This window comes from Chenopodium quinoa, unplaced genomic scaffold (genome assembly GCF_001683475.1).
Source record: "Chenopodium quinoa cultivar QQ74 unplaced genomic scaffold, ASM168347v1, whole genome shotgun sequence".
In the NCBI taxonomy this organism is placed as follows: Eukaryota; Viridiplantae; Streptophyta; class Magnoliopsida; order Caryophyllales; family Amaranthaceae; genus Chenopodium; species Chenopodium quinoa.
The window spans coordinates 3,017,237-3,032,511 of record NW_018742798.1 but is presented as its reverse complement, the minus strand read 5'-3'; positions in this window follow the sequence as shown (position 1 = coordinate 3,032,511).

The window sequence follows — 15,275 nt, the reverse complement described above, 5'->3', positions numbered from 1 at the left end:
ATGAAATTAGCCCTTTGCCAGAGGAATTTGGTGCTATTTTAGGCTTCCCTGCAATAGACCTGGTGGTGATCCCTAGGGTAGATGCATATTACTATAAGGATTTTGAGCGCTTCTTTAATTTGAAGGAAATGGATTTATCAAAGATAGTGAATGGCAACGTGGTGAACTTAAAGGAATTCGCACGCTATTATTTTGATAAACCGCTTTCTGAATCTCTTCACATATATAGAAGAAGGGCGTTCTTATTCTGCATGCTTAATCAATATTGTCTTAGTAGTGGTAAAATTAATGAGGGTCGATCAATTATAACCACTGTGCTAGAACAAATTGAATCAGGGAGAAATCCGATGCCTTTAATAGTTGGATAGACTATGATTGGTCTAGATGAGTTGAAAAGGGACCCAAAAGCACCTCTTCGCGGTTCTCCAATTTTATTACAGGTAGAAAAATAATATTTTTAATTACAGAAATTAAAAAATATATTTTTGTATTGTAGTATTGATTTAAAAAAAAAAAAATTTCAGATGTGGCTAATGGAAAGGCTAGGATTAATTAGCCCTCCGGACGACATTGAAAGTTATACGCCCACTTGATTTGTAAGAAGAAAGAAGCGCATCCCTAAAACTGGGCGCCCTGGATGGAAGAAAGTCTTTGAATCACGTGACTTTGCTATCAAGTGGGTCATCCCATGGTGGAAAATAAAAAGGATGGTTGGTGTTAACAAGCAACCTTTCTGCCGTCTTCCAAGCTTGTCTCTCATGACATATTATTATCCCTGCAGAGTAAAGAGACAATATGGTTTGCTTCAAAATATTCCTTTTGGGGATCTTCGTCCTCCCTATGAGTATCCCATATCTCAAGAGGTAGATAAATTTGACATGTACTGGAGCGCTAGACCTTTATGGGAAGTGATTACCCAAAAGGTTCCCCCTTCTTTGCCTAATGATGTAAAGAAGTGGTTGCTGAAGAAGTCTTCAATTGATCAGGGTAGGACTGATGTGAAGAATCGTCTTGGTGACAGGGTGACACCGGCCAAGGAACGCTTAGGTGCAAGAATTGAGTTCAAGACACCTATAATGCCTAAGAAGAAGAATTCTACTAAAGACAAGGGGAAAAGGAAAGCTACCACTACAGACAAAAAGGTTTGGGTGGAAAAGAAGCATGGGGTGCTAGCGGAAGGGGAAACAATCCATTCTAAGATTGAATGTAGGTCCTCTAAAGGATGCCTACTAGCCAAAGTAATGGATGAAGAGGAGGAGGCAGAAAAGAATTGGAAAAGAGCAAAGAAGGAGAAGAAAGATTAGAACATTGCTTGGCTTTCGATTTATCAGATTCTTAGTTTTTATTTAAAGTTAATTTATTTCAGCTTTATTTAAATTACATTAACAATGCAATTTTATTTTATTGATGAAATTTCAGCGTTCAATTAAATTGTTACTTTAAATTTGTTTTATTAAAGCAATGAAAAACCGAAATTGATTTTCCACAAATTCTTCGCGTACGAAAGTCGAAAATTTTCCGAAAAACACTGAAATTCGCCCAGATTTTACTACTGAATTGGCGTCAATAATTGCAAATTGGCGCCGGATATTAAGGTCTGGCGCCAGACGCCAATACTGTCGTCTGGCGCTAATGGCCTTTTTCTGGCGCCAGGCTCTGTTCTGCAATGCCAGTTGCTTTTCCGACTTTTGTTGATTCTGGAATGCGAAGATGTCGAAAAATAAAGTGGCCGCACCCATAATGGGTTGCCTACGTATCCTTTCCTAAGGAATCAGGTCGAACGTAGCTCTCTTGAGTGTCCTACTCAAGTAATTATGGGTAGTATTTTTTAAGTTGGTCAAGATCGGTCATGTTTGAGAATTCATTGCCATCCATGTCAGTTAATTTTGCTGCACCACCTGACAGGATTGTTTTGACAATGTAGGGCCAGACCAATTAGGTCTAAACTTTCCCCTTGGATCTAAAACATTTTTCCTTAGTGCCTTTAATACCAAATCTCCTATTTTGATATTTCTTGTCTTGACCTTCTTATTAAAATGTCTAGCCATACGAGTTTGATAACACAGAGTGTGATGTAGAGCTTCTAGTCGTTTTTCGTCGAGTAGGATCAATTCTTCATATCGTGCCCTAGTCCATTCGACTTCATCGAGTTTACTTTCTAGCGCAATACGTAGAGATGGTATTTCTAGTTCGACAGGTTGTACGGCATCCATTCCATATACCAAAGAAAATGGTGTATTTCCTGTTGACGTACGGATTGACGTGCGATAACCCCACAATGCAAAGTGAAGCTTGTCAGGCCAGTCCTTGTAATTTTCTGTCATTTTCTCGATGATAGTCTTTAAATTTTTATTAGCTGCCTCGACTGCTCCGTTTGCTTGAGGTCTATAAGGGGACGAATGATGATGTTGGATACCATATTTATGTAGAAATTCTTCACATTCGGCTTGAAAGTGAGTTCCATTGTCACTTATCATTTCATGTGGGACTCCATATCGACAAATGATATTTCTTTCGATAAAAAGTGCTACATGTTTTGCAGTGAGTTTAGCATATGATTGTGCTTCAACCCACTTCGTAAAGTAATCAATCGCTACTAGAATAAATTCATGACCTCCTGTCCCTGGAGGAGCGATCTTTCCAATTATGTCAATTCCCCATGTAGAGAATGGCCATGGTGATGTGTAGGTGTAGAGCAAAGATGGTGGAACGTGTTGTAAATTGGCATAAATTTGACACTTAGGGCATCTTTTTACATATTGATGGCAATCCCTATTCATGGTAGTCCAATAATACCCTTCTCGCATTATTTTCTAGACTAACATTTTGCCAATTATATGAGTTCCACAGATTCCTTCGTGGACCATTCTCATTATTCTTTGTGCATCCACCTTCCCTACGCATAGGAAAGCTCGACCTTTAGGTACCCTTTTATGTAGCTCGTTGTCTATGAGTACATATTGAGAAGCCAAAAGTCTCAAGGCTCGTTTTGCTCTTTTGTCAGCATGAGGAGGGTATTCTCCATTGGTGACATAGTTGAGAATGTCTGTGTACCATGGTTCTTCTTCTCGTTCTTCATCTTTGTCTCGGACTGGGTTGTCGTCTTCTATAGCCTGTATATATGCTGTTTTGTGCCTTTTTCAATAGTTAGAGGCATTTGCTCGATATCCGTGGGAATCCTAACCATTAAGGCTAGTCTTGCCAAGGCATCAGCGAATTGATTTTCTTCTCTAGGTAGATATGTGTATTCTACCTTCTCTAACTAAGCGGTAAGAGTTTCCAGATAAGTTTGGTAAGGGGCTAGGCTTTCACTCCTAACTTTCCACCTTTTAGATATTTGATTGATGATTAGAGAGGAATCTCCGAATATCCTTAACTTCTTTACTCCCAATGTCAGGGCTGTTTCAAGGCCTACCACACATGCTTCATATTCAGCAGCATTGTTGGTAACGTCGAAATCAAGCTTTTTTGAGATTGGGACGTGTTCTTCTTTAGGTGATACTAGTAGCACTCCGACACCACATCCCTTTTGGTTTGAGGCTCCGTCAAAGTAGAAGGTCCAAGTATCATCTTCGGTGACCATTAAATCTTCATCTGGAAATTCACCTGTATTGGTGTCGAGTCTTCTATTGGAAAGTCTGCCAGAAAGTCTGACACCACAGATCCTTTAATAGCTTTTTGTGGCATAAACCGTACATCGAACTGGGCTAAGTTGACTATCCATCTTGAAATACGTCCATTGAGCGTTGATTTCTCGAACAAGTATTTGAGTGGATCCAATCGAGATACCACGAAAACGGTATGCACCAACATGTAATGTCTCAACTTAGTTGTGGCCCACACCAAAGCGAGGCACAATTTCTCGAGTGGTGTATAGCGTGTTTCGTATTCGAGCATCTTCTTGCTTAAGTAATAGATTGCGTTCTCCTTGTTTCCTACCTCTTGTGCTAGCATGGCTCCCATTGTCTCTTTGGTAACCGTCAAATATAACCTAAGAGGTATTCCGGGAAGTGCTAGCGCTAATACGGGAGGATTTGCGAGATAGGCTTTGATCCGGTGAAAGGCTTTTTGACACTCGTCATCCCATATTACTGGTATATTCTTCTTGAGCTTTTTGAAGATTGGTTCACATATCGTTGTTAATTTTGATATGAACCTACTTATGTATTGTAACCGGCCAATGAATCCTCGAATCTGTTTCTCGGTCTTGGGCGGTGGCATTGACATGATTGCTTTAATCTTGGTTGGATCTATCTCTATTCCTCTAAAGCTTATGACGTATCCCAGGAGCTTACCCGAGGTTACTCCAAAAGCGCATTTTGAGGGATTTAACCTCATATTATATTTTCTTAGCCTTTCGAAAAATTTCCTTAAGGCTACTTGATGGCCTGGACGGTCTTTTGATTTTACAATCATGTCGTCTACATATACCTCGACTTCTTTGTGCATCATGTCATGGAGCAAGGCAGTTGCTGTACGTTGGAAGTAGCACCTGCGTTTTTCAACCCAAATGGCATTACCGTGTAACAGTAAGTGCCCCATGGTGTGATAAAAGTTGTTTTCTCCATGTCTTCTTCCGCAATGAGAATCTGATTGTACCCTGCGTATCCATCCATGAATAAGAGGAGCGCGTGATTTGCTGTGTTGTCTACCAGAATATCGATGTGTGGCAAAGGGAAGTCGTCCTTTAGACTTGCCTTATTTAGATCTCGATAGTCGACACACATCCTTACTCTTCCATCTTTCTTTGGTACTGGGACGACGTTAGCGACCCATTCGGGGTATTTGGATACCTTGATGAAACCTGCAGTTATTTGTTTTTGAACTTCTTCTTTTATTTTAAGTGCCACGTCGGGTTTCATTCGACGTAGCTTTTGCTTTACAGGTTTCATTCCTAGAATTAATGGTATAGTGTGTTGAGTTATTTCTCTGTTAATGCCTGGCATATCTTCATATGACCAAGAAAATACATCGATAAATTCTTTAAGCAAGTTAATTAAATCGGTTCTTTCTTGTTTATTCAATGTTAGTCCGATTTTAACTTCTCTTTTATGAGTTGAATCATTTGAGATGTCAACTGTTTCAGTCTCTTCAATTACTGGTGTTTTCTTTTCAAGTGTTTCCATTGCTTTAATAAATTCTTTATCTTTTTCATCGTTAGCTGAGCAATATTCGTCATCTTGAGTTAGGGAAGAACACGAGAAGTAAGGAGAATGAGCGATATTATTATACTCTGAGATCATTACATCAAAGAGTGATATGTCCTCAGGGACTGGATCACTAACTATCTTAGGAGAAGAAACAGGAAGAGAAGGCGTTATAACTAAAGATTTAGAAGATTCTAAAGGGAAAGACTCTGACTCAGACTCTGACTCTAACCCTGACGATTCTTCAAACATTGGCCCTTGTCCTGTCGTGATTGATATCTTCCTCCCACTCGGAGTAATCACCTTGATAGTCTTGCGCCACCCTTGCAGTAATCCTTCAGCTGGAGTAATTAGCTTCGAGGGATCGAAGTTTTCGCTTTGTAGGACCGTTCGAATGAGTGAGGAATTGTCTTCCTCATAAACTGGCTCATTCTTTTCTCGCCCAAACAGTAATCCCATGACGTTAAAGTCAAAGCATGGAGGTGCTTTCTCCTTATGGACGGGAATTGGGATTTCATCAGTGAAATAGCAATCGAAGAAAATCTCGAATCCTGGTTGTCGTATGCCATTTACAACAAATGGTTCAGGAAATTCATAGCATGGATAGTCCTCTCCTTCTTTTATAAACTGACCATTAAGCGTAAGAGGGTACTGATCCATTGGAATTGCTTTCTTTTGAATGCGAGCGTCCCTACGTGCTTTCAATTTGTCCTGGGCTTGCTTGAGATCTTTCCGAGTCGGTTCAAAACCAAGTCCGAAAGTATCTAGTTTAGGGAGGCCAGGTGACTCTATCGATTTTGCTATCCCCTTCTTCTTTCCTAAGGTCATCCCAGGGAAGTGTCCTTGTTTTTTCAGCATAGTGTTGATAATCATGTTGGAATGGGGGTCGTGGAAAAGAGATGTCCTTTCATCCTCTTGGATTAAGGAGACTTCTTCGTTAAAGCCCCATAGGTCTTCATCATCTTCGTCGTGCTCCACGTTGATGATTGGATTCTCTATTGACTTGATCCTCATTGGTGAAGCATCAATGGTGATGGGGATTCCTCCAACTATAGCTTTCACTTGTTGGTGGAGAGATGAAGGGACGGCCTTCAGATCATGGAGCCAAGGGCGTCCTAACAACAGATTGAATGAGGCTTTGATGTCTACCACTTGAAAAGTAGTAGCATATTCTATTGCTCCTACCGTCACATTTAGGGTTATTTTGCCAAGAGCTTGACGTCGAGTATTATCGTAAGCTCTTATTCCTTGTGTAGACGGAGTTAAATCCTTATTCTTTATGCCAAGCATCCTCGCAGTCCTAAGTGGACAGACGTTAATAGCCGATCCATTGTCTACAAATGTCATGGGAACATTCATTCTCTTGCAGATTACTGTGAGGTTTAACGCTTTGTAGTGCTTGTCACCTTCCGGGGGTAAATCTTTATCAGAGAAGGTGATTAGATTAATTGGACTAGGGAGATCACTCGTGAGGAAGTTAACTAGTCCCTCAGGAGTGGTGTCAGAATCGATCCCAATTTTATCCAAGGCATTCATCACAGCCAACCTATGTTCTCGAGATGTTGCTAGAAGCTTCCATACATTCATCTCAACTTTTGTCTTCTACAATTGTTTAACAATGTCATTGTCCTCGATGACAGGTATGGGAACTTGTTGTACGGTAGGCATGGATTTCGTTGAAACAGGAAGTTGTATTCTCCCAGATCTTGTGAGGACGTCTATTGATGTATCTTCTTCAGCCCAAATATCGTCTGTGGTGTATGATATGGAAGGTGAAGGTTCTAATATGTCTTTTAGATAGACGTCTTCTTCATCACTATCCTATACTCCATTAACATTTATATCCTCTTCTTGTTGAACTTGGACTAATTCCTTTCTATCAATCATTTTCTGCACCAAATCCTTGAATTTAAAGCAGTTTTCTATGGTGTGTCCTCCTGACTGATGGTATTGACAGTAATATCTATCTGTTCTTTTTAATGATTCAAATGGTCTCGGTTCGAGAGGTTTGACCTTGCCACTCTCGGAGAGCATTTTAAACTATTTGTGCATACGGGATCCCAATTGGAGTATAAATTTTATTACTCTTCTTGGGTCTTTCGGTGACTTGTAAGGGAAAGTATTTTGCCTCATAAGTCATTTTTACTGGTGTGAATTCTCTCTTAGGTTCTTGATCATATTCCTTGCAAAGTTCATTCAGAATTTTGAGAGTTTCATGTAACAGTTGTGATGTCTCCCTCAGATATAGTGTGAGTATTCGTATCTCTACCTCATTTGCTAGTTCTGGAGGATTATCCTCGACATCGAAAAAGATCTCTTCTTCTTCTTCTTCGGTCACTTTGACAGGCTTTATGAGAGATGAGGGGTCGACTTTGCTTTCTTCATCGGAGATAACCAATGTGTGAGCTAGAGGTGCATTATCAATACTCGGTTTCTTACTGGCAGGAGGCAACAGCAGCTTATTACTGTCAATCAGGTCTTGGATAGCTTCCTTAAGTTTCCAACAGCTTTCAGTAGAATGGCCCCTACCTTGATGATACTTGCAATGTGCATTGGAGTTCCAATTAGGCGACCTTTTCTCGACTGGTGGATCTCCAAATGGTCCAATGGGAGTTATAAGACCTTTTGCATTTAGCCGATCAAATGCGATGTCATAACTCATGCCAATAGGAGTGAAGTTTCTCCTAAACAGTTTCTTTTGTTCTTGGTTGTTCATGGCAAGGACTTCTCCTATATTAAAGGTGCTAACATTATTTGAGTGGGCGGTTTTGGAAGAAGAAGGATTGTCGTTCTTCTTTCCTTTCCAGCCACTGTTGGAGTTATTGTTGGCAGCTTTAGATTTAGCTAAGTCATCTTCAATATTAATCCCAATATCATAAACAGCCTTAAAGGTATGAAGGTTATTTTGATATTTAAGATGTTTTGAATATTTTTCTTGGAGATTTTTAATGAACAATCTCACGGACTCAATCATTTTAGCTGAGGTTTCTCTCCATTTGTTAAAGAAAGATGTGAAGCCTTCATTCTCCTTCTGCTTGAGAATTTCAAGTTCTCTATGGTCAGTTTCGACTTGAACGTTGCGCTTGTACCTATCAACGAAAGCGTTTGCTATGGATTCCCAGGTAAAGGTCTTTTCTTTTTCAAGAGAAAAGAACCATTGTTGGCAAACGGTCTCGAGAGATAGCGAGAACAGAGAAGGGAAAATTTTCTTATCCATACCCTTGATACTCATTATTGTTTCAAATGCTCTTAGATGGAAGTAGGGGTTGTCGATTGCCCTAAACTTTGGGATGTCGTTGGCACTGAACTTCTGCGGAAGAAGATCCTTATCCAGCGAGACCCCTTAGGATGTGAGTTCTTGAAACTTGTAGTCGCTGGACAACTTGCTTAGGCTTTCTTGCATGAGGTCCATCTGTTGTTGCTTCGCGTGATCCTCAATCTTAAGTGTGAGAAGCTTTAGTGTCTCAGTTACAGTAGCCAATTGGTTCTTGAGATCGTTAACTTCTTCCTGAGTTGCCATTATAACTCTTGCTTTCCTTTTGCAGGCTATAGGTTTGTCGAAAAGTTGGACTTGTACGAAGAGGTTATCTTTGATTAATCGTCCTTCCTTTCTTGACCACGCGCTGTAGATTAAGCCAGTTTGCGTTTTAATTACTTGACTCGAATCAGTTTGACTCTATGGCTTTTGTTTAAATAAAAGAAAAAAGTATGCATATTTTTGGGGAGGAATAATGTACATGTGTTTAGGGAACTTAAGTACTATTATTTATTGGAGGATTAATATCCGACTTACCCTCCTAAAAAAATGACGAAAAATAATGCGCGCACACAAGACTCCCTTAATCATGGTCAAGATATGTGTAATAGTGTGTGTATTGAGTGTAAGTGACATGTTTGGACTCTTGTGTAAGACCATGAGACTTAGTGCCTAAACTCGAATATTTATTCAATTAAGAAGAATTAACCGAATTAAACAGGAAACTGAATAATTAGACATTAGGCGATGACTCGACAAATAATCCGAACTGTCGGCCAAGCGACACGGCTGGCGTCACAATATGGTGGTTGGCGCTAGACTTTTTAGTAAATGTCTGGCGCTACGCACCATACAGTGGCGCTACAGCCCAAATTTTGGCACCAACATTGGAGCCTCGGTCTGAGACTGTTTTCGATATTATTAGTCAACTTCGGTATGCCTAAAGTCGTACTAGGTCGATTCCGATTAAAAGAAGAAAAAAATTTATTGACTCGAATTAATTAATTAATTAATTAATTAGGAAAAGTTCTTTAAGTCATTAATTATAATCTCAACACAAATCCACAAACGGTTAGGAGGAGCATAGAAAATATATGCACAACAAATAATGCACAATCAGTCAAGTAGGCACAATATGATGCAATGAGTTCGCAACCTAACCATGGCGCTAGTTCTCTAAAGTTCGGGATATGGTTTAGTCAAACAGGGTCCATGGTTAATTGTTCAGATGCACCGCGTAGAAGCCTAACCGTGAAGGGTTAACGCGTGTGGATAGAACACCGCGAGTTTTTAGAAAAAACTCGCTTCCATGGTTTGGTGAATTCAACATCTCAGATGTACCCTTTGTTGCCAGGAGCGTTCAATCGGGTAGATAGAGCATGAATTCCCAGAGGGTTATGTCCATATGTAAAACACATATAGGTTTCAGAAAAGTGAGAAAAAATTCAATCAGGAAGCAGGATCGAGCAAACAATACGAAAAACTGGTCGAAATTAGAACGCATATTTCTGGCTCGGTATTGGGGGAAATTGGCGCCAGCAAACAGATACTGGCGCCAACTTTTAACTGTAGCGCCTGGCGCCAATACTGACGTCTGGCGCTACGGCTAAAAGTATGGCGCCAAGCTCTGGCCCCTGACGCTACTTTCCACATGCCTCAGCAGCTTTCTGTGCTCAATAAAATCATCCAGTTTCGCGCGGTGTTATTTCAGTCCTAGTTGTGAAAGACGTTTCTCAAATTTCCTACGTGTAAAATCCTATGTTTTTGACTCATTACGGATGGTCTTTCCAATGAGAACCTTTTTATGCATATGATAATAATGTTAATCAAAATTACGCACATGAAATACTTAGAACTTTTCGAGTCTCATCCACTCATTCTAAATCATTGCCGAAACAAATTCAGGAATTAAAATAGAAATCCTCCCTAGTGGAGTCGCCAAAAACTGTAGGGAATAGTTTCAAGCCTTTAAAATCCCACTAGCTTGAACCCCACTGTAATCATACACTAAAGTACGGTGGCGTCCAAAAGGGAAGAAGATAGAGCAAAAGAGTCGCCAACAAGTTTTTAAGGAACTTGTAAACCGTTCACGAGGTGAAGGTTACACCCCTTAACGATCCAAGAGATCGCCAACTCCATAAGGTCATGAACCAAATAAGGGTTCGGGGATGATGGTACAAATCCAACCTAAAAGAGATTGAACTTGCCCTAATAATAAGCCTCTACTTTATTCTGCTCGTATTCATGTGCGCTTTCTGACTAACATACAATCAATAGGATTAACCCTAAACCTGTTTAATCTATGTTGGTTGAATATTAATGCACAAATAAACTATTATTGGTGATCACTTGAATTATAATCACAATTAACCCTAACAAGATTATTAATTATCTTATCAAGCGTGATTGCAAATATCAATTCCCTTTAATCTGCAATAAAAGGTGATCAAGCAATAACAATATACAATAATACGCATATCAAGCAACATAATAAATAATCATCATCAATCATAATCATAAATATTAGAAAGAACATAGGAAGCATCATACTTTTAATCATACTTGATATTAAAAACACCCTAGACATGATACTAGGAACAAAATTAACAATCTAAGCATGATGTCTACATCATAAAATCAATAAAACCATTAAAGTACTTACTTGGATGCCTCGTACCTCTTTCTAATTACAAAATACACACGTTAGTAACTTCAAGGAAAATAATAAACAAAGCAATTAAATTAAATAATTGAAAGAGAAATTTAAGACCAAACCCTCAGAAATTAAAACCTTTCACGTCTAGGGCGAATGCAACTTCGAATATGGCTAGGTGTATCAAGATCTTGTGAATGCGGAATTTTGTATGAAAAAGCAAGAAAGAAAGAATGCTAAAAGATTAATGTTATTGAGAATTGATGAAAGAAAGATGATGAATAAAGAGAATTGGATGAATGAAAAAGAATAAGGAGAATTGGTGAATGTAGGTGATTGTAGATTGTAGATTGTAGATGAATGAAAACGGAGTTTTCTGATACGATATTTATAAAGAAAATCGGCCAAAAAAGATAATTTATCAAAACAGAGCCTGAAGATCACAGAAACAAATTGGCGGCAGCCCTGGCTCATTGGCGCCAGGACCAGTGGCTAGCGCCAGGCGCCAATGGCTGGCGTCTGGCGCCAATCCTGGTGCCAGGCGCCAAGGCCTGGGGTTGGACGCCAAACCGGCTTTTAACGCGTTTTCGAAATTCTGATAAAATTCCCGTACTGGAAGATAAAATAATATAATTTCAGTCGAAAATGCTATTTGATCTAATTAAAACTCTAAAGAATCCTAATTGAATTAAGAATGATAAGAACCTTCTAGAATGTTCTAGAAGACCAAAACCATTCCTAATTACATTAGGAATGATAAATCATATTAGACCCTCCCCTAGATCATTGGGCCGTACTTAAAACTCAAACTGGGCCCAGTTTAGTAAATTGGTCATAACTTCCTCAATACTCATCGGAATTGGGCTTATAATATATCGTTGGAAAGGTCTTTGCAAGCCCCATCCAACTACACCACTATTGGACCCATATCATGGACCAACCAAACTGAATTGGCTGTTTTCCTAAAATAAAGTTTTCAAAAACAGAGAGAAGAGAAAAGAAAAGAAATAAAACTTTCCGCAACACTAGACCTTTCCACACTTTCGTTTCATTCGATTATGATTTGACGTGAAAGGCACTCATCACTGGGTTTGGTTTTGGGGAGACACTCACTGGGTTTGGTTTTGGGGAGACACAAATGGGTGTCTACACCTTGATAATTTAGATAATAATTAATTAGGAGTAGAAAGACTTGTTTCCCTGTGGATTCGACCCTACTTCCCTATCTACTTTAGTTAAAGGACTTAGGTAATTACTTTTGGTTAGGGGATACGACTTTACCCTGTCAATACTCCGTAAGAATCCTCAACTAAAACAAACTTAAACGTCAAAATTAACTCCGTCCTAATAATAACACGCGCCCGATCGGGCGAGGCATCGCCCGATCGGGCGCGCCTTTTTGCTCATCAGGTATGAATCTCGCGCCCAGCCGAGCGCGTCTCCGGGCGCCAGCCTTTTTGGTCGGGCGGCTCTCTTGGGCCACTATTTGGACTACGATTGGGATCCAATTCTTCGGGCCAATCTGGGTTTCCTCTTCGGGTCTTGAATACTCGGTCCAAATGCCCCGATATCACATTTACCGAGCCCTTAATCACCGTTTCGATGGCTCTAACCGGCCCTGGGCTATAAAAACTGGTCGTACTTCTCCAATGCTCGTAATTGCTCCATAATATCTCGGGAAAATGCTCCAAAAGTGCAAATCCCTGCAAAAGTCAACCAAAACTACGAAAGCACTAGAAAACACCAATTAGTATTAAAAGTGGCTCTAAAGAGCCAAAAACACTACTAATTACGACCAAGGGACGGGGGTAAAATAATATATAAAATAGACACATCACAGTCCAACCAACACAACCACCAGCCTCCTAGAGCAGCACGGCCCAGCCGCGCAACACCTGTTGTTACCCTCATGCAACCACCAATTCCCACCTTCAGCCATAGCAGCCTCATGCTGCAGCTCTCACCACCAACAGAGCAACCACCTTATCATCAATCTCAGTTCGCATCCATCAAGACCACCAACAGCCTTGCTCACGCAACCACCATTTCGGAACCCCCTGCTGCCACCATCACCGCGCAACCAACCCACAATCAGCCACATCAAAACACCCTACCTCTCACAAGCACCCATCATCAATTACCGCAGCAGCAATTCATGCAAACAACACCCATAAAATCAGAGCAAATTCTCAAGGTTCGGGCAAACCGTCAAAGAGTTCAGTCGAAGTGCCAAAAAAGTCAGAAACATTGGAAGTTTTCTTATTTGAAGAGGAGTGGTCGAACACGCACACCCATGGTTCGACCGAACCAACCTCTGGTTTGATTGAACCACTCCACGAGCTTCACACGTGATTGTAATAAAAATCGAACAGCCTTGATTGATGCTCAATGATAGGAGATGATGATGAACGGTGTTGATTTGATGATGATGATTGCTGAAGCTATTTTGGTGAGGCGCAAAGCTTGGGATTATTTCCCCATTCAAGAGCAGCCGCAATATCAAAGAAGAAGAATAGGGTCTGATGGTTTTTGTGGGATTGGTGGGTTTTTGTTATTCTCTTTTCCTTTTATTTTTAATTACTCTTTCCCTTTTTCTTTTTCTTTTTCTTTCTTTCTTTCTTTCTTTATTTATTTCCTCTTTTTATTTATTTATATTTATTTATTTATTTATTTTCTCTTATTAACTTTGTATATATACCCATTTTGGGTAATTAGTGAGAGAACTATTATTATATTTTCTTAATTAGTTTTAGGAGAGATTCTCTCTCTAGGTTTAGCTTAGGATTAGAGTAGTTTTAGAAAGAGAAAGTGAGGGTTTCACTATTGTTGGGCTTGGATTTTGAAGAAGAAGATTGATCATCTTGTTTGAAGACTTTCATCTTCAATCGATGAGAATCTCTAACTCTCTCTCCTCGATCTATTTTATTTGCTTTCTTTTGATTATTGTTTTAGTTGTTAGTGTTGCTTGTTAATCATGTTGATTCTTGGTTATTTGTTAATTAATCTTGTTATTATCATGATTAGTGAGTAATTTCCCCATTAAGGGGATGATTGTGGTGTAGTTGGATTTTGAGCATGTTCTAAGGTTTGGAATTGATTTATTTGTGATTAAAGTCTTTATATGCTTGATATTCTTCAATCTACTTGCAAAATTCATGTTGTTAGTTGTAGATTGGGGATGAATTATTGTTAGAAGATGCAATAGCGGACCTAGCAAGATTCATTTGTATCGATCATTTTTGATAGCACCTCCTAGTATATGGTTCTAATGTGGAAGCATAAAGGCTATGTTAGGAGAAGCCAATGAACCCCGGAAGGTGGCTAGATTGGACCTTATTTTGGTATTCGAGCATGTTTAGTTCATAATTAATTCAATTTCTATGCCTTTGTTTATGCTTGAGTGAATGATATATCTAAACCATTTCCCTTAGTGTTTTATTTCTTGGTTTAGCATCTTTAGACTTTAGCTTACTTATCTCCTATTCCAGACTAGCTTAGTTTTAGATAACATTTGGTGGTGTTTATTCGTTCCCTGTGGTTCGACCCCTATGCTTGCCTTATCCTCGTATTAGGTTTGTTTAGGTTGTATAAATTGTATTTGATTTAGGGATAGACATTTGACGACGCGTTTATTCCTTTGTCAGCCAAGAAGTCCAAAATACAATCATAACAGCAATAAGAAGCGGGGTGCCGTTGGAGTTATTCTTCTTTGAATCCATTAGAGCAGAATTAATTACTTCATCTTTTGATTCGAAATTCGCAAGTTCAATGGGTTTACCAGGAACAAGGCTATCAACCATCTGTGAATAAGAATAAATTAAATAAATAATCAGACTCATGTCAAATGCAGACTTAAAATTGTATAAATAGATGAAAAAATCAAATACATTCGCATAACCTCACTCATAACCTCATGAAAAACAGTGGTATAACCAAGTAATCTCACTCATAAACAAATTTAGAATCGCAAAATCTCACTCATAAACAGACTTAAGAATTGCATGAAAATATCAAATAAAATCAAATTAATCAGAACAGAACAAAAATCTGGTGCACATTTGTTCATATAAGCACTCAAGAACTCATAAGAAGACATCTCACACATAATTAATTCAGATTAAAAGAAGTAAATTGAAAAAATCAGATTAAAATCACATACTCAAAACGCATAGTAACAAACGAACTTAAATCAGATGAAATTGAAGAACTTAAATCGCAA